General features: G+C 41.5%; 1 protein-coding gene across 3 annotated transcripts in view; it reads left to right on the plus strand.

Annotated features, from left to right (window-relative positions):
- The window catches only part of gpc5a (glypican 5a), a 1,078,596-nt gene that overhangs the window by 971,112 nt on the left and 89,065 nt on the right, over positions 1-18,419 (plus strand). The window lies entirely within an intron of this gene.

Below are 18,419 nucleotides of genomic sequence, written 5' to 3' on the forward strand. Positions count from 1 at the left end.
TTCCAGCATTTTTCTCCACAACACTTCACAAACCAACACAACCTGAAGCTTCACTCACCATCTCTTTGCAGGACTTTCCTCCTGTCACCATCTATACAACCAACACTCACACTCACCTTCATCCTATTGCCCTCTGTTTCATGGTAACCTGCCACAATGTTGTGCATCCTCCCTGTCCACAAAATCTACTTCTCACACTCGTCCGTGCAAGAAAAGAGAGTGCAGAACTCCAGGGCGAGGCAGCAACTGAGGTGGGGGTGATTACACCTGGCGACCACCACTGTGACAGCTACTGGCAGTGCATGCCCTGCTGGTCCATTGGGCTCGTCCCGGGGCGGGGGGGGGGGGGGGGGGGGGCGGGTGCAGATGTCATCAGTGACCTGACAAGAAAGCCTGAACCTCCTAAGGCACTGGTGCTCAAATATGTCAAGAACTTTTATCCCTGGTTGATTTTATGTTGGTTGATGGGGAGGGTCTCGCCACTTTCAAGGTGAATCTCTGTGTCTATCCTCTCTTCTCCGTGGTCTGTGGCATGTGGTGGAGGAGCGGGCAGTTGGGTGTTGCCTCTGCTACTCTTAATGTTAGTGTTGCAGCTGCTCTTGCACCTCAAATGAGGATTAAGGTTAAGCTATTGCCATGCTGCTAAAAAGGTTGGCAGCAGGGAAGTGCAGATCATTGTGAGTGAAGCATAAGGCAGTGAGCTGACTTCCAAGAGGTTGGAAATCATTTGTCAAGTAGTAAGAACACACATTTCATAAGACCAATCAATGGGACTTGGAGATTGTCTTGTGAATAGAAATTAAGGAAACTGGGCACGTATTTGCTAGCATTTAGAAAATTCAAAATTCTTGGAACATTACAGGATAGATGCAGAAAACATGTTTCTCTGGTTGGAGAGACTAGAACCAGGGAATGCAGTCTCTAAAGAGGGAGGTCATTTAGCTCTGAGGTGGGGAGGAATTTCTTCAGTAAGAGGGTGGCAAATCTTTGGAATTCTCTACCCCAGAGGGCTGTGGAGGCTCATGGGAAGTTAATAGATTTCTAGATACCAGCGACATCATGAGATATGAAAATACCGCAGAAAGATAGCATTGAGGTAGACAATCAGCCATGCTCCAGTTAAAGAGTGGAGCAGGTTCCTGTGTTCACCTACAGCTCCTCAGTTTCAGTGTTTAATGGCTTCCCAGCCAGTCCATTTTATTGAAGAAGTACTCCTGGCTGTGCTTTCTCCTCATTGACCCCGGCAGGAAACAGAGTACTCAGGGAATCCATTACCTGTTTTCAAATTTTGAAGGCATTCCTGACAGCTGCTTCTGAGTTTCCTACTTAAATGCAAAACCATCCGGGTAAAACCTGGAAGTGAGTGGGATCATGGGAATTCAGAATTCAGCATCAGTGTTCTGGGATGTGACCCTGTGCCCACACCTAAAAATATCCCCCATCTGCTGTTAAAATTCTACTCACAGGGCCCAGACCAGAAGCATCAAAGGAAATGTAAATTATATTAAATGATGTAGAGAAAGTGAAATGAAGACTGTGAAATATAGATAGGACTAATGAAGAGAAATGGAAGAAACAAACAGAAATGTAAAGAAGATTTTTAAAAAATCTGCACCACAAATATTCTTCTGAGGAAATGAGATTCAATACTTATAAAACATAATTTTTCAGGGCCAAAGAGGTTTATCAGGATCATCACTAATGACACTATTAAAAGTTGAACTGTTCCTAAACATACCACAGTCTTAACTTTGTCCACTTTCATTAGTGTAGCAGTAGTTAACAGGTATCCCAAGTTCACATCTTTACAGTGATTTCAGTGATGAGTCTATAAACAGAGACTATAATGGCACAGGCTGTGAGTGAATATGAGGCTGAATTTGCCTGATCACCAATGGATGGAAAACAAGGCCACTGGAATAGTAAATTAAGGAGCTGTACTATTGGCAATAAACCCACTGTGGCCTATTTGCCCCATCCTGGCACAGTTTTATGGGCAGGAGGGAAGACTTTGAGTGGGCTACCCACCCTTGGTCAATTGAGGCCTTTAATTGGGCAATTAACGCCTCTTTCAGGGAATATTTTGTTCAAGTCAAATTATAGTGGAAAATTCAAGGGCCTTCAGAAAGAATGAAACTAATGTGTTAGTTAGCTATTGCTCAATAACAAAATATAAAGTATCACATGATTGCAGAATCATCCCCATAGACCTACAAGCTTGATTTATTTGTAATGTTTTAACTTTTGTTTGAAAGTATCAAAATTGCCATAATTTTTTTAGATTGAAACCTTTTCTCACTGACAAGGGTATTTGATCAGCATTGATGTCTTAACTATGCCAATTGATGAGAATCAATAGGTTAACATTGAAATTGATTATTGCAAACATTTTCTTTCACTTTAGGTAACAATATTGCTTTGGCTCAGGGAGAATGCAAACACAATGAAATTGATATATTTAAGTGAAAACATAAAGGTCCTGATGAAATTTTAATGAAAAAATGTTCAGAGGCACCTCAGATTAAGCAGAAATGTGTGCTGTCAACACAGCTGTTAAAAATATATCTCACAGTCAACCCCTTGGAGTAAGACATACATGAGGATAACTGTGTTTGGTCTATGTCTGGACTTTAGAAGCTTATGCATGGTTTATGACAGATTGAAAACAGTTTTCTATAGATTTACTACAAATATTGACTACAGGAGAGAACTTGTAACAGTGAACTGTTAGTTAGTTCAGGCATTTCAAATGTGGCCAGTAATGTGTTATAATACCTAAATAAAATGAAGTGCCTATTCATGCATTAAGTTGTCATGTAAGTGGAACAGTGGTTTCACCTATTAACTAAAAATGTCCTTCCTAGTCTATAACTTCTTACTTAAAATTAATTACAAAATTTGGCATGACAGATAAGAGGCAATACTAAAAGCTCTATAAAGTCTATCCTGATTTCTTAGTTGCAATCTTTGGTAGAGATGGTAGTTTGGTAGCTGACCTGTTGTGCTAACTCACAATGTGGAGACGCCGGCATTGGACTGGGTTAAACACAATAAGAAGTCTCACAACACCAGGTTAAAGTCCAACAGGTTTATTTGGTAGCAAAAGCCACTAGCTTTCGGAGTGCTGCTCCTTCATCAGGTACGTGAGAGTTCGGTTCACAAACTCACTAACTCACTGTGCTAACTCACTCTCAGAATATAGCAGTTTGCAACACTGCTATAGAGTTGAGCACTGAGGCTTACGGCAGAGATGAGGAGAAATGTCTTCATCCAGAGAATGGTAAACCTGTGGAATTTGCGACCACAGAAAGCAGTTGAGGTCAAAACATTGACTGTTTTCAAGAAGGAGTTAAGTATGCGTCTTAGGACGAAGGGTTCAAAGGATATGGGGGGAAGGCGGGATCAGGCAATTGTGTTGTTGGATGATCAGCCATGATCAGAATGAATGGTGGAGCAGGTTTGAAGGACCAAATGACCACCTCCTGCTCCTACTTTCCATGTTTCTATCCATTTGGGAGAAAGTATTTTAACAGACTCTAATCAATGCTTTTATATCAACTACTTTGTGTCCCTTTTCTGCTGTCTGTTAATGATTGCTATTATTCATATCAATTGGCAAGAAAGACAAATATTCATATTTGAATGAAGTTCAAAGTGAACTTGTCTTGAATTTTGCTACTGCCCAGTATATCTGGTAAATAAATATATATCTGTGCTCGATGACAGTGCACTGAGAAATCTAAATGTGCACTTGAATTGTACTTATCCCTGTCCATAGTGCAGAATGGGTTTTACCAGGATGTTCAGACTCTCAGGCAGGAGCTCTACCACCTTGCCTGCCATAGAATTGGTGCGGATGAGCGTCCGACAACAGTAATCTCTGTTGACCTCGGGCAGGAATTTTCGGTCTTGCCGGAGTGAGGTCGTAAAAACCTGCCCACTGCCTTCAGCTGCTCACTGCTGGGGCTATTTTTTTTGTCAGTTGGTTTAAGAATGATAAGTACTCAGACATAGTGGGATTACCATACAGTTCCAGGTCCAGTATTGAATTCAACCAAGCTCTTCCCTTTAGATTAAATTGTATATTTGAAAAAATGCAAGCACTGACATCAGAAACGATTCATACACTAAGGAACGGAGAATGTGTCTGAAGCTCATTGATATCTGTGAACACCAGAGCTAGAAGCGTAGAATCCCTACAATGCAGAAGGAGGCCATTTGTCCCATCAAGTCTGCACCGATCCTTACCCAGGTATACCTGTAACCCCTCATATTTATCCTGCTATTCCCCCTAATCTATATATCTTGGGACATATAGGGGCAATTTAGCAAGGCTAATCCAAATTGGACATCTTTGGACTGTGGGACGAAACTGGAGCACCCAGCGAAAACCCACGCAGACACAAGGAAAATGAAAAATCCACACAGACAGTCACCCAAGGGTGGAATTGAACCCAGGTCCCTGGCGCTGGGTGGCACAGGGATGGGTACTTGCTCTGTACGCCACTATTGGAAATCATTTGCATAGTTAAAATAATGGGAGATATGCAAGTTATACCCATCACCTGCATTTTCTAGGAAGATTATGACAATTCCCATTTGGTATCAACAAAAAATGTACAGTACTTTAATGCTTCTTTATGCTTCATGACAATTTCTGCGCCTGTATTTAAGATGCCCCTAGTAGTGGATTGATAGGCATTGGGAATTTGGGCGCAATCGCATGGATCCCATTCTGAACACCGACACACCCACCTTCACCTCAGTTTTACTCACTGCAAGATAGGTGCGGAAAGTCCAGCCAACCATAGGCCAAATAAGGCAGTTAAATGGGATTTTACCATTAGGATTTTACCTGAGACAGGGGAGGCCAACACCAAGTGTTCAGCCCTGCAACTTGCCCTGCTTGGATGGTGGCAGGGCAAGCAGGGTTCACCCTTTACAGGTTCCCTTACAGGCTTGAGTATCCATCCAAGGTATCCTCCCCTGCTGCATTTCTTCTCCACCCGTTATCTTGTCCACCCCAGCTCCCAACCAACTTGATCCTTTGCCAGAGCCTGCCTTCCTGACCCCAGTGAGATTTTACCACCTTCCCCCAATTTTGTTTGAATCCAACACCAATGATGATAATCGTTGGGGACCAGATGCAGACTCAGAGGTGGCCATTGCCCCCAGGGGTAAAAGACTCAGCTCAAACTAATTGATAACCCGACAGCAGTTAAATGATTGTGGGGTGTGCCTTCCTAGATTTCTATGTTGGGGCGGGGGTAAGACTCCACCTCAAGCATAAAATCCAACCCCTTACACTAACATGATGCATTATCATGTCATTGTGCACATTGTGGAAAATAAGAGATGTGTAGCTACGTTGCTGGGTATATTCTATAGGTCAGCAAATACTGGGAATGAAAATAGATGAGCAAATTTGCAAGGAAATGTTAGAACTATAGAGATTGTTAATGGGCACTGTAATTATCCTGTTCAACTGTTAGTAATGGTATAAAGAGCAGAAAGGGATAAGAGTTTCTGAACTACAATCAGGAGAGCTTTCTTGAATTGTACATTTCCAACTCAGTGAGGAAGAGGGCATTGCTGGACACGTTTCTGGGAAATGAGGTGGGTCAAATAAAGTTCGTGCTAGTAGGGGAATTATTAGGGAAGAGTGATCAATATGCTGTAAAATTTGAGTTCACAATGGATGCTACAATGATAAGTGCTTCGGTTGCGAATATAGCTTAGAAGGCAATTAAAAGAGCAAATCAGATTCTGGATTTTATAAATACAGGAATAGGACTGGACTTTACGTCCCCTATCAACAGGTTTGAAGGTAGAAATGCTCATTAAATCTAAATCTTGCCCGCTCCCTACCTGTTCACATCATCCCCTCCATAATTGTACTTGCAATGGAGGAGTAATTGGGTGGTCTGTCCATCAGGGGTCTAATTGAGGGCATCACTTGGCAGCAAGAATTAACTGGTGTCAGGAGAGGCTCACTTCAGGCACTCAGCCTAGCAAATTTCCCTGCATGGGCTGGTAGAATGCAGTGACCGTCGTCTTTAACAGCCTCCCTGCTTCTCTAATTGTTCTCCTTATTGACTATAATGTCCCTTTCCTTATTTTGTCTAACGTTCACATCATCAGTGTTGTTTGTGAAGATGGATGCAAAGTGGTCCTTTAATTCTTTTTCCAAGACATGTGTCTCTATGAAAAATTTCCTTTGGGTCCTTTAAGAGGCCCATCTTCTTCAACTAATCACTAAAAATTTCATATGTTTAAAAAATGCTTTCGGATTTCATTTTAATGCCAACTGCTAATCTTTTTTTCTCATAAGCTTCTTTAGCCTCTTGTATTCACTAGCTTCCCTCCTGTAATTTCCATAATCTTTCTAGTTGTTAACTGAATCTTACTGTCATTACTCACATGCTTCCTTTTTCTATTTCAACTTCTATTTCCTTTGACATTCAGGGGCATTAGCTTTAGATGCTCTACCTTTTCCTTTCAAAAAATATTTCTAGGTTGTACCTTAAGCATCTTTTCTCTAAAGGTCTGCCATTTCTCTACTGTTACTTCATCCTATAATCAGCTTTTCCACTCTCCCTATGCTAGATCCCCTTCCTTAATCACTGAAATTAGCTTTACTCAGTTCAGAATATGTACCTTTAATATTTTGGATCTTCATAATTACTTTAAATTGAATTATGTGGTCACTAGCTACATGACCTAATGTAACACATTCTGCTTGCCTTATTTCATTTCCCAGAATCAGCTTCAACCATGCTTCCTTCCATGTTGAACTGGAGACGTATTGGTTGAGAATATTCTCCTGATTTCCTAATAATTTCATATTACTGTGTAAAGTTTGTTTTTTTCCTATTTGATTGCACATTAGTTCTTTTAAATCAAACTTTCAATGTCTGTTCACGTGTATTCCCTTACGGTCAATTCTGTTTCCCAAAACAAATTACACTTTTTGTTCACAGATCCATCAAAAGATTACCAAATTTTCAAAGTAGCTCTAGCTTCTGTCAACATGTGCACTAGGTTAAAATACATTGGCCTAGACTTTTGTACTGCCATGGACCTTCAAATGTCATTGTATTTGTTAATGATGCATGGCTACTTTCTACAACCTACAGTTATCTTAACAGGGTCCTAGGTTTATAGTTTGATAGACAGCTAAGTTATTGAAGGATTAGCTGTCACTGATGTAAAGTTATCAATATAATCTGTTTGTTTTTAATAAGGGATTACCTATTTGAGGAAATGTAAATATTTTGAATGGGCTTTCATAATTGGGAGACTTTAATAAATAAGACCTTTATTTTATCTTCTGACAACATGGCTGCTGAGCTTATAGTGAATACTGGGTGAGTTGGCATGAATGTTGTAAGGGTAAACGTTGGTCAGTAGGGGCATGTTGGCATGGGTTGTCATGAAGTTAGCATCAGGCTATGGGGGTGGCATTGGTTGGTATGAGTTGATATTGAGTTGTCTTGAGGTCTCAAAGGATATGTGGAAATAGCTGGGACGCAGGGACTGGCAACACTTGGCATGGAGACAGGGAGGTGGAATGGAGGTGTGGGTGGATGGGTGATGGAGAGTGAGGGGTGAGGGCTAGACGGCCTAGGCTTTAAGGAAATAACAGCAAAGTCCAATGAATCAAAGCGGACCTTTTAAACAACCTGCCTTGGCGCTCAGCAGTCCCTGTGGGTAACTCCAATCTATGTCCAAGGAAGGCAGGCCCGACTCCATCCTGCCCCTGCCCCATTCACCACCATTCCCCTCATTCCCTACTCCCACTGCATCCCAGAGTGAAAGTCAGGTCTTTTGGGGCACTTTCTTCTAAGGAAGATACGGCCAGCTGGGGAATTTTCCCAACTCACATTACCTATCTTGGGAGCAGAAATCCAGCCATTGTTCTAGAAGAAGAACACACACAACTGGCCACATCTGGGGGATTTCTCTCAGTGTACTCATTTGTTTCCTTTACTTAGTACCTCTGAAAATTAGGTTGTTTCTTTTGAGTGAAAAAACAAACAGGAAAGTTGTAAAATCCTTGACTATATTTTTTGTTAATTATGAAGAGATTAACTATTGTACCCAACGTAACCAGGAAATGATTTAATATATTTTTCTAAAAATCAGTAATTTAAAACTGGCTTTCTCAGGTGCTGGGGGCGTTGACACTGCCACTAAAGAAGCATGTTTTTAGTATTACATTTTAAAATGCTGCTTCATTGTGCTGGTTCATTGCAGGTTTTGCATTCAGCAATATGCAAATGATTTTCAGCAGCTACTTAACAATAATTTCTCATTGCGATGCAGTTTGCACCCAAATCATTGATTATGCTCAAAATGAAAAGCCTGTCCTGTTTAATTGCAGCAGGGGGTGAATTAGTTGCAAATTTCCATCCTGAAAAGTTTATTTAAATCACTTAGGTTTTTAATTCCAAATAATAAATTGCCCTCTATGCTATCTGGCTACCGTATTGTAAATCTGTCCACAGCAATGCTTCCTCTTAAAATATCCAATTTTCACTAAACTCCCACTGCCTGGAAATTATTCATGTTTTCCTGTTAATATTTGCAAACGACGCTTATCTATGGCTCCAGAGAAAGAAAAGTAACCAGAAATTGTGAGAAACACTGAGCAGATCCGCTGGAATCTATGGAGAGAACCGCTGATTTAATGATTAAGGTGTGATATGTAAACTCCTTAATTCTAGCTGGAAGATACTAAAGGGAACAGGATTTAATAGGGAATTGAATTAAACAATGGCGAGGGATGAACACAGACATACAAAGATATAACAGAAAAAAATTAAACGATCTGCAAGGGTCTTAAATGGAAAGCAGAACATGGTTAAATGTTATTAACGTAGCTATTAGGGAAAGTAAATTAGAGAGTAAGTTGATGAATAAAATACATTGGCAAGATGGGAAAATAAGCACTTGGCTGAGGCAGTGGGGATAAGCCGTATAGAAACAGAAGCATAAAATTTGAACATGTAGAACAGGTCCATCTGGCAGGAACTTGGGATGTAAAAATAAGACAGCAGCTTAACACCAAACTATCTCATCAGAATGGTCTTCAAATTTGCCCCAATCACCAACTAACAGTGGAAAGATTTTCTTTTGAAATTTTGTTTAACTTGAAAAGACAAATACTTCTTCTTTCGTGAGTGCTGTCTCCTGCCTTTATCTGATCCCATAACAATTTCTCAATAAATATTTGAAAACAATAAAATCTGTGTTCATCTTGAGTCCCTTTTCCTTCAGAATTCTCATGGCAGGAATATTAACTGATTTCTGAACAGTCTTCCAACCTCAGATGTGATGATCTTCACCATGGTAGATTACTATGAATATCAGGCAGTTTTGAATCAAGCTTATATTTTTGTCTCTATAGTATCAAATATGATCAAATAATTCTTGAAGCTAAAATGAAACTGATAATTCTTTCTGTGAGAATGATGGACAATGCAATTGAACATGTAGCAGAATTTTTAATTTTTTTATTTACTATATGTCCTGTGTTTTCAGCTGAAAACCATTTTAGTTATCAGTCAGGCTCACTGTGTGGCTTAGTTACGCATGTTGGAGGTTACATATATTCACATACAGGACCCCTGTCATTTGCAGACAGAATGAGCATGTCCATATGTTTTCAACTAAATAAAAGCTTGGGGCACAGCCATTCCTTAGTTCATTGCCCATGGCAAGATCTTGACCAATCAACCTGTTGTTTGAATTTGAAACAGAGCTAAACAGTTAACTGTTCTCTCCTGCTTTCCCCACAGCAACACTTCTACCGAAGTCCACTTGTCAACCAAAGAACACCCTCTTCTCATGTCGTATAAATTATTGTTCACTTTACTATTGGTTTATCCTGATAAATGCAAGTCAAAAAGTGTCAATAGTATGTCCCTTTTTTCATCAATACTCAAGTTCCATACCACCACATGACTATTCAAATTTTTATTGATGTAGTAACTGGTATGTTCTCATGCCATCTTAAACCTTCAGAACAAAGACACAAACATATAAAGATCAAAATGCCACTCACTTCAAACTCATTGGCCTGGAAGTGGGATCACATTGTGCCTGTTTTGCAGATGCAAAGCAAGCCCCTGAAGGTCCAATACTGCAGGCAGTGGAAGTGCACTGCCCAGTGGATTAGTTAGGGCACTTTCATAGGCATCCAGGACAAAACTTGAAATTGACATTACGCCCACTGCACATGCAAATATTGGAGCAATGATCTGATCATAAGCTGTGGGTCAGTTTTTCAGGCACTTGGCCACCATACAAGCAAACTGCTAGGCACCATTGATGAGAAAGTAAGTTAAAGTTTTGCTTCACATTAAAACTATATCCACTACCCACCATTGCTCACCCCCTCCCAAATTCACCCCATTCAAATTTTGTGGCACTCTCCCATAGTCAATTCCTGGACCAAGTGATCTTTTTGCACCTGACAATCAGAGAGTAATGAGATGATGGACCAATATCATGATCATGGTCACTGCATTGCATCTGCCTCCTCATTTCTCCCTCAGTTTTCCTCCCTCATTTCCAACTGCACTTCTTGCCTTTCACCCCACAATTGAGCGAAAGCCTTAGTCTTCACGGTCCACCTGATTGTGCCCTGAACTTTCCTTCTCACTCCCTTCGGTTGCAACTTCAGCATTCCTCCTCACCCGAACATAAGAACGTAAGAAATAGGAGCAGGAGTAGGCCATCTAGCCCTTCGAGCCTGCCCCGCCATTCAATAAGATCATGGCTGATCTGAAATGGCTCAGTTCCACTTTCCCGCTTTCTCCCCATAACCCTTAATCCCCTTGCCGACCAAAAACCTATCTACCCGCATCTTAAATATATTTAGCGAGGTAACCTCCACCACTTCAACGGGCAGAGAATTCCAGAGATTCACCACCCTTTGAGTGAAGAAGTTCCTCCTCAACTCCATTCTAAACTGCTCCCCCCTTATCTTGAGGCTGTGCCCTCTAGTCCTGCCGTCCTTTCTGAGCGAGAAGAACCTCTCCACCTCTGCCCTATCCATCCCCTTCATCATCTTATACGTCTCAATAAGATCCCCCCTCATCCTTCTAAACTCCAATGAGTACAAGCCCAGTCTATTCAGCCTCTCTTCATAGCTCAACCCCCTCAACTCTGGTATCAGCCTAGTGAACCTCCTCTGCACTCCCTCCAATGCCAAAATATCCTTGCGCAAGTGTGGCGACCAAAACTGCACACAGTACTCCAGCTGCAGCCTCACCAGTGCCCTGTACAGTTGCAGCAAGACCTCCCTACTTTTGTATTCAAACCCCCTCGCTATGAAGGCCAGCATCCCATTTGCCTTCCTGATCACCTGCTGCACCTGTAGGCTGGGTTTTTGCAACTCATGCACAAGGACCACCAGGTCCCTCTGCACCGTAGCATGCTGCAGCTTTTCGCCCTGTAAATAGTAGTCCTTCCTACTATTATTCCTGCCAAAGTGGATAACCTCACACTTGCCAACATTGTATTCCATCTGCCAGGTCCTCGCCCACTCGCTCAGCCTATCTAGATCCCTCTGCAGACTTTCTACACCCTCCGCACAATTTGCATTTCCACTTCTCTTTGTGTCATCAGCAACATGTCAAGATTGTGTTGTCAGCCCTCCTCCTCCCCCACAAATCATGCCTTTACCCTTGCTCTTTACTCCCTCTGATTGTTCTCTCTTTGATGGTGCCTTCAATCTTCCTTGTAAATCCTCTGATCACACTGTCACCCCTCTTCCTTCTCACCCCCAGTGCTCTATTACAGCCTCACCCACCCTCCTCCCCCCAATCATGCCCTCAGCCTGCATCCTTCCCTCCAGCTCATAACCTATACTTTTCTGTTCCTTCTCCCAATTATTGTCTTCCTTTCCCGTCCTTTCCAAGTCATAGTCTCAACTTTTATTTTAAATTAATTCATGGGACATGGGCATCGCTGGCTGGCCAGCACTTTTTGTCCATTGTTAGTTATCCTCGTTGCCCCCGAACTGAGTGGCTTGCTTGGACATTTCAGGGGGACAATTGAGAGTCAACCACATGTAGGTCAGGCCAGGTAAGGATGGCAGATTTCCTTCCCTAAAGGACAGTAGGGTGTTTCCAACAATCGACAATGGTTTCATGGCCAAGAGTAGATTCTTAATTCTAAATATTCTTTATTGAATTCAAATTCCATTATCTGCTGTGGCAGGATTCGAACCCTAGTCCCCAAAACATTAGCTGAATTTCTGGATTAATAATCTAGCGATAATACCATTTGGCCATCGTCATGCACCCTTTCCTGATTATGGCCTCAGCCTTCACCTGCATCATCAGCCTTGCTGAACTCTGCCTGGTGCCAGACTTCCTCACTCCATTCTCTGCCTCCCCAAATTGGAGCCATAATTTCTGAAAGCGCATAACATATTACACACTAAAATATTATTCTGCTGCAGAAATGTACCATCATTTTATTGTCCCCTGTGGTCCTCATAGGATGATGTGTATCTTCAACACAAGATTTTTTAAAAAACAAAGCCATTTAAGTGTCCAATTAAGAGACTTCATTCAATATGATCTCAGTCAAAGATTAGTCATAAATCTTGCGAGTTAATGTAATGGTTATCATTAGCAATAAATAAACGCCAACTCCCAAAAACAGTAAATGAACATACTCTTATTTAGTCAATTCCACTTTATGTTCTTATGCATACATTCTCATTACACAAAGGAAAATATTCAAGTGACATAGTTGAAAAGAAAGCTGCTGTCTTATCTATAAGCCTTTCAGATATAAACCATTTTAACTGAGTGAATATTGACTCCAGGAATTATCTGTGAAAATTACCTTTGCTACTAAATCCTCAAAAAAAAACAACTTCTAAGCAGATCCAACCAAATAACTTGAGGGGCATATTTTGTGTTGTTTTAGTTTCACTTTTTTCTCATTCAAGAAACAGCTACTTTTATATAAACATGTGGCTCTCTTTTATCCCTTATTTTGAAAACGGAAAGAAAAGTTGAGCTAAATGAAAGTATTCAGAAAGTAACAAGATCAACTTAATATATCAAACATTTCACTGCCAATTAACAAGCGTGCCAACAGCTTTACACTGCAATCATTTCAGACATTTCTACATTTCAACTAGCATGTTACCATTGCCAAATCCTTGGTGACGGGGCCAATGCTCAGGAGTTACTGCCAATACTGATCAGCCTAAAGATGAATGGGTTCAACCATGCATCCCATGCCAACCCCAGCTTCTGAACTTCCATTGTTTGAAATAAGAAAAAAATATAAATGGTGCCAAAGGCATTATTGTTCAATCCTGGAGAGGGTATAGAGATTGCCCTATTTAGTGTCTATAAACAGAGGGCCACATTTTATATTTTCATCAAATGATAGTGCAATGTGTTATTAAACCTAGTCGTGCAATGTGTTGTAAAACCCAGTAACCGTAGGTGGTACGTAGTGAAGTGTGATGCTGGGCGGTTAGCTGAAAAGATTTAGGGATATATTTTCCAGTCCCTCCCCACTGCAGGAATTGTTGTGGTTGGGATGAAAAATTTGAGGAATCACTGAAAGTCCTGTTGACCTGTGGTGGAATTTCCAGTCTCAGGCCGGGTGTGTTCAGAAAATTCCCTACGAGTGTTTGATTCTATGCTAGAAAGCCAAATTCAAAGTCGGGGCTATCTGTAATATGAAATTGCTTTTCCCAATTGTGGTTTTAATCGTGATTAAAACCACAATTTAGGCAGTCTCTAGGAAGGTTGAAAGAAGCAAAAATTAACTCAGAATGACGATGGAAATTACTTGCAATGTACAGCGCAGAAACAGGATAGTCACCCCATCTAGTCTGCACTGGTGTTTACAATCCACACAAGTTTCCTCCATTCCATTGACCTCATCCCAGTCTTTCAGACATACCTTTCCATCCCCTTTCCGTCCATGTATTCGCCTGGTTTCCTTTTGGGAACATCTAAGCGATTCACCTCAAACACTTCCTGAAGTAGCAAGCTCCACTTTTGAGTAAATAAACATCTCCTTATTTCTTGAATGGATATATTGGGCTGAAGCTTTTGTGGGTTGGCAATCACTATCGGATGATTGCCGCGCCACTATTTTCTTACCTTAGATTGGAGCACCACATATCTCACCTAAGTTTCTGATCCAGACCAGCTGAGAAACATGGAGCACAATCGTCCTTGGATGCCTTCAGTGTTGTGCAAAATGTCAGGGGAAACAAAACCTGCACCCTTTTGACAGCGCTAGTTGCCATATTCCAATAAGTTTAACCACCCTGGTCAATTTAACAAGCTAACAGAGAATGTAAGTGGGTGAGGAGATAGGATGGGTTGAGGGGTGAGTAGAGGGGAATCAAAGAACAAAAAAAAGAGGAAATTACAGCAGAGGACCAGGGCCTTTGGCCCTCCAAGCCTGCACCGACTATGCTGCCTGACTGAACTAAAAACCTCTACCCTTCTGGGGGCCATATCTCCCTATTCCATCCTATTCATGTATTTGTCCAGACAGCCCTTAAAACTCACTATCTTATCTGTTTCCACCACCTTCCCCAATTTGGGAGGGTAATGACATGTGGGAGAGTAGTTGGGTGGTTTGGGAACAGCTAGAGCTGGTTAATGGGATAGCTGGGGTTTGAGAGGATAGGTAGTGGATGGAGGAAAGCCAGAGATGGGGAGTCGTGGTGGAGGCTTGGAGGCTAGGCAGGGCATCTGGGGGTAGTCCAGTGGGATGTCAGGGAGTATCCCATTAATAGTAACCCAGGGGTTAGAACTTCTTTTAATTCTTCTAACTTTTCCTATGTAACTATTCTACTAAGTAAGTAAGAGCTGCCCCAAGTCTTTAACTTTAAATCATGTTTGAGAGGCTTCCTGACACAGGGTAATTGCTGAATGGAAGTTGAAACTTCCAGGACAATTCCCAGGCTGTTTCCCAGCACAGGGTACTTCTGAAGATATAGAACAACACTCCAAATCAAACTCTTTACAAGGTTGCTTCATCAGTTAAAAGTAAAATACTACACATTCTGGAATAAATAAAAACAAAGTTCTGAATAAGTGTAGCAGATCTGAGAACTAAGTTCTGAATTCCAAAGAAGAATCATAGGGACTCAAGGCATTAACTCTGTTTCTCTCTGTTTCACAGATGCTGCCAGAACTGCTGAGTTTATCCTAGTACCTTCTGTTTTCATTTTGCTTTTTGGATGGTTTATTCAGCTTTCCAATTAGCAGCCATCTCCTCTTCCAAATGCAGCTTTTCCCATTGCTTATTATTTCTTTGTTGTGTTTTCCAACGGCAAATATAATGCTATATAAATACCCAAATTCTTGCCTCTGTTCTATTTGTCTTCCTTCTAGGAGCATGTGAACATTTCTCGGTGATTTTGAGATAGCATAATTTTGATTTTTGCCAATGTTCACTTTTATTCCAAAGTTTGAGCCTGCTGATACTCGTCTATGAGTTTTTGGAATCAGTCTTTTCTGTGCTTGCTCCAAATGCTTTTTCACTTGCTGGTATCTAACTCATATTATCATTTGCTTCACACCCTCATACTTCAATCTTATTGTCAGATTCTGTGTCTTCAAACACTTCTTTGATCAAAGAGGACTGCTGATAAACAACACTCTCGTCAGATTCCACTTCCAATTTCACATGGTGCGGACACCCCATTGGCTACTCGCATCGTTGCTGTTTGTCCCATATACAGATTTCTTCTGGGTCATCTATCTCGTCAGTCTACTGCAGTGTTTTGAAGCAATGTCAAGAGCTTAATCCAGTCAACCTGATTGAATACTTTCTCAAAACCTGCAAAACAAACGTAAATTTCCTGTCCAAATTCTCTGTTCTCATTAATCTTATAATGCCAATTTATTTTCTTGTCCCTCTTCCTCCCTGGAATCTAAACTGCTCTTCTCCAAAACAGATTTGCAACTTCCGACCCTGCCTCTTTGTTACAATTCTCAATACAGTCCTCGATGCATGGACAATTAATTTAATTATATGATAGTCAGAACATTGCCATGCCTTTGGCTTCTGTCTTGTCTGCATGAAATCCTTTGGCCATTCTCCTGATAAGTAAATATCTTTGCACAGCTTAGTGAACATTGATATTACATTCTTTTCCATGTTGTTAATTAACTCTGCAGGCATTTCATCTATCCCAGCTGCTTTTCCTGTTTTCAATCTCATATATTGCTGCTCTTATCTCACTCTAGTATTTCTGGTTCAATTAAATCAATGTCAGCATTATTCTTCTCGCTCATTCATTTCAGCTTTTAGTTTTTTTTGTACTTTTCATCTTTTTCTTATTTCATCAGTAGTTGTTAATAAAACACTTTCTTTACTCTCTTTCAGTCCTTTATGCTGAGTGCTACTAATTTCTTTTTCTTTCATGTACATAAAATTTACTCTTCCTAATCAATCCAGCTCTTTGAGTATAACATTGGTCTTTTAACCATTGTTCTCGTGGCCTTTCCTGTTTCTCTTCTGAACTTGCTACTCAAGTATTTCTATTTCAGCTTGCCTTCTTCAGTAAAAGCCAAATATTGTGGATGCTGAAATCGGAAACAAAAACAGAAAATGCTGGAAAAACTCAGTAGGTCTGGCAGCTAACAGTGGAACAGTGGTTAGCACTGCTGCCTCACAGCTCCAGAGACTCAGGTTCAAATCCGGTCTTGGGCGACAGTGTGGAGTTTGCACATTCTCCCCACGTCTGCATTTGTTTCCTCTGGGTGCCCTGGTTTCCTCCCACAGTCCAAAGATGTGCAGGTTAGGTAGATTGGCTATGCCAAATTGTCCCTTGGTGTCCAAAGATGTGTAGGTAAGAGACATTAGCCATGGTAAATGTGTGGGGTTCTGGGGTTAGGGCAGGGGAGTGGGCCTGGAAAGCTACTCTGCCAGAGAGTTGGTACATACACAATGGGCCGAATAGCTTCTTCTGTACAGTAGGGATTCTATGATTCTGTGTCAGTTCCCAGCTGAACTTTCATGTTCTTAATTCCTGCATCTTGGTCTCACAATTCCATAGGTACACCCACATGAGAAAAGAAGTTCCAAGGTTTTGGTTTGCACTGCTGCCTTACAGCGCCAGGGACCCAGGTTCAATTACAGCTTCGGGTGACTGTGTAGAGTTTGCATATTCTTCCCATGCCTGAGTGGATTTCCTCCTGGTGCTCCAGTTTCCCCTCTCAGTGCAAAGATGTGCAGGTTAGATGGATTGGAAATGCTAAATTGCCTCTTAGTGTCCCAACATGTGTAGGTTAGGATGATTAATGGAGTTACGTGGATAGGATCTGGGTAAGATGCTCTGTGGTGAAGATTCGATGGACTAAATAGCCTCCTTCTCATTGTAATGATTCCATGTTTTTGAGTCAGTGACAGTGAAGGAACAGCACGATTGTTCCAAGTCAGGGTAGTGTGCAACTTGGAGGGGAACTTCCAGGCGGTGGTGTTCTCATGCATCTGCTGCCCCTGTCCTTCAAGGTGGCAGAAGTCATGAATTTATAAGGTGCTGTTGAAGCATTCTTTGTTAAGCTGCTGCAATGGATCATGTAAACAGCTGCCACTGTGCATCGACCTGAAGATCATTGATTCATTACCAACTGCAGCTCTCATTCAGCTAATGTATAGTTTTTTTAAATTAAGTCTGAAGATATGGGTGTCACTGGCTAGGACAGCATTTGTTGCTTATCCTTCCTTGCTCTCAAGAAGGTGGTGATGAGCCACCTTCTTGAACTACTGTAGTTCACGTGGTGGAGGTACAACCACGGTGCTGTCGCTTGGAGGGGAAATTGAAGATGGTGATGTTTCAATGCACTTGTTCTTCTAGGTGGCAGAGGTCACCAATTTAAAACGTGTTGATGTTTAACCCAATGCAACGGGACTTCATGTTAATGTTGAGGAAAGTGGTTGGTTCACCTTTCCATGGATGGTGTTTGGGGGATGGGTCATGAGGGGGGTGGGGCCACCAGCAGCAGCACCTCCTTAATCCGTCATTAGTGTGGGAAGGACATAGCACTGACATTCTCGCACTTCACAGGGATGAGGCAACGGGTGAGCAGGTTGGTTCCCAAAACTTCATGGCATAAACAGATAGGGTGAACAAAGTGAAATTTATTGACAAACATTCAATACAAAATGGTGACCTATCTTCACTAGTGCCTATATTCACTCACGCTCACTAAGTGCCTGCAATCTCTTAATCTTCCTCACATTTGTGCTACGTCTAGGTGTATTTCTCGCATCCAGAGCTGAGGTTGGAGCAGCCTGCTGACTTCCATGCCCTTTTGCCTGACATGGCCTTGGCAGGCATCCCTGGTGGGCCAGAACTTTCAAGCAGGATGGATGTTGGACTGCTGCCTTCCTCACTATCAGGGGTTAGA

The sequence above is a fragment of the Carcharhinus amblyrhynchos genome, chromosome 10 (genome assembly GCF_965287045.1).
Source record: "Carcharhinus amblyrhynchos chromosome 10, sCarAmb.v2.hapA, whole genome shotgun sequence".
In the NCBI taxonomy this organism is placed as follows: domain Eukaryota; kingdom Metazoa; phylum Chordata; class Chondrichthyes; order Carcharhiniformes; family Carcharhinidae; genus Carcharhinus; species Carcharhinus amblyrhynchos.